The sequence below is a fragment of the Portunus trituberculatus genome, chromosome 18, assembly GCF_017591435.1.
Source record: "Portunus trituberculatus isolate SZX2019 chromosome 18, ASM1759143v1, whole genome shotgun sequence".
Classification (NCBI taxonomy): domain Eukaryota; kingdom Metazoa; phylum Arthropoda; class Malacostraca; order Decapoda; family Portunidae; genus Portunus; species Portunus trituberculatus.
In genome coordinates this window covers 19,768,486-19,770,985 of record NC_059272.1, presented here as the reverse complement: position 1 = coordinate 19,770,985, position 2,500 = coordinate 19,768,486, and positions in this window count along the sequence as shown.

Genomic DNA, 2,500 nt, shown 5'->3' with positions numbered 1-2,500 from the left:
CACACACACACACACACACACAGAGAGAGAGAGAGAGAGAGAGAGAGAGAGAGAGAGAGAGAGAGAGAGAGAGAGAGAGAGAGAGAGAGAGAGAGAGAGAGAGAGAGAGAGAGAGAGAGAGAGAGAGAGAGAGAGAGAGAGAGAATTCTCCGTGTCCTGTTATCTGTACATCTCTACATTTCCACACGCAACATCTTCAAGTCACAGTAAGCACTGTGTGAGGCTTTATAGTTGAAGAATAGTAGTGATTAATTGACGTGAATAATTGCAGGTGCAAAAGGCAAACAGCGGCGGCGGCGGTGGCGGAGGGCAGGTGAAGGGAAATAGGAGTGGGGCCGCGGGACGCTGGAGATGACAAGCAAATAAACAAAACAAATTTACGCTTGGAAGGGCGGCTCTTTGCCTTCAGGGAAGGGAGGGAGGGGCGGCGAGGAGAGAAGAGCAAACATGCAAACAAAGGAAAAATGAGACCTGCAGATGATATTTTTCATTATCATGGGAGTGAGGCAGAATTGTGTGTCGGGGCAGCAGTCCCCGGGGCACGGAGCGCCAGGCCCCCGCCCCTGGCCTGGCGGCGGCCACTTGCTGCGAAACACGGGGCGGCGGCCTGGCACCAAATGAACGGAATAAAAGCGAAAGGCCTGCCAGTGACAGAAATAGATTGTTTGGGACGAGTGTTACCGGGAAATGAATATGTTCTCCGCCTCGGCTTTACGATATCACAGCAGATATATACACTAGACTCGTCTACGCTATGTAAATATATACATACATACATACATACACACACACACACACACACACACACACACACACACACACACACACACACACACACATATATATATATATATATATATATATATATATATATATATATATATATATATATATATATATATATATATATATATATATATATATATATATATATATATATATATATATATATATATATATATATATATATATATATATATATATATTTATAATACTGTGCTGCAGTGGTGGCGAGCTTCCATTAAGGTCATATCATAAAACATGAAAATTTATTGCTGTAAAAAAAAGAGCATTTGCAATTTTGGAAAGCTTCTGCAGGTTGCTACTAAAGGCGAGCGAGGAATATTTTTCATGTAAATATAAACATATTCATAACACAAAATATACAAATATGTAAATAACCAGCACACTTCATGCACACTTTCCCGCGAGTTAAAACGACCCAGGAAAGTAAATGTAAACACACCACCAACCTTTTTTTGTCCCCGACTGCAGCAGCAGCAGCAACAGCAGCAGCAGCACCAATGGTCGGGTCATTCAACTCCACACTTGAAAAAAGACCTCAACACCTGACACAATACTCAAAGCAACCTCACAAAAACCTCACACCACTAGATACGCTTTTGCCAACCCAGACAACCTCTTTCACCCCTGAGACACGTCACAACACAACACAGTGTGTGGCCCGTCCCAGGCATACGGATAACTGAGCCTCTGACCGATAACCTAACAATGCCACAGTAAAGGCAACACCTCCCACGCTGCCACACAAAGCCTACACACACCCCCACACCTGCACTCCAAAACAGATGTTACTCGCCCGCCGCCCGCCCACCTATGACACGCCCGACACGACACGAGGCTGGACACGTCAACACGACATGGCATTTCAGTACGCAATTTCAAAGTCGTGATAAAAATCGTCAACCGCCCACGAGCATACACACAAATTCTCTCTCTCTCTCTCTCTCTCTCTCTCTCTCTCTCCAGGGTATATGTTTTTCTTTTTTTTACAGAAAGATTCCTAATATTCTGACTCCTAAAATAATAATAAAGAAATAAAAAGGTTGAATAAAGGTAAAATATATTAGCTCCTTTATTTAATTTAATTCTAGTTTTATTCATTATCCGGACACTTTTCAGTTATCCGGACATCCTTTCAGTTGCCCAGACACCTTTTCAGTTATCCGGACACCCATTCAGTTATCCGGACACCCATTCAGTTATCCGGACACCCATTCAGTTATCCTGACACCTCTACTGAAAATCCTGCTGGGTCCATATGTAGGTATCACTTTCGCCCCTAATGCCTACTGGATCCGTACCATCCCAGGAGGCCTCGCAAGGACCCCCTGCAAGGATTTACGACTAATCTTTCCATATCCTCCTCCTGTGACCTCGGATTCCCTTCCCCCTTCCTCTCACGACCTCCCCTTCCTACCATCCTACGGCCCCTCCCTTCCCTTCCCTTCCCTTCTTTTCCCTTCCCTTCCCCTCCCTTCTTCCTCCTCTTCCTCGTCTCTACCATTTATCGTATTTTTACACAAGTTTTTATATTTTTTCTTCACCTTTTATTTGATATTCTCTCTCTCTCTCTCTCTCTCTCTCTCTCTCTCTCACCTGCATTTCTTCACCTCATTTTGATAAGGAAATTGTTTGAGAGAGAGAGAGAGAGAGAGAGAGAGAGAGAGAGAGAGAGAGAGAGAGAGAGAGAGAGAGA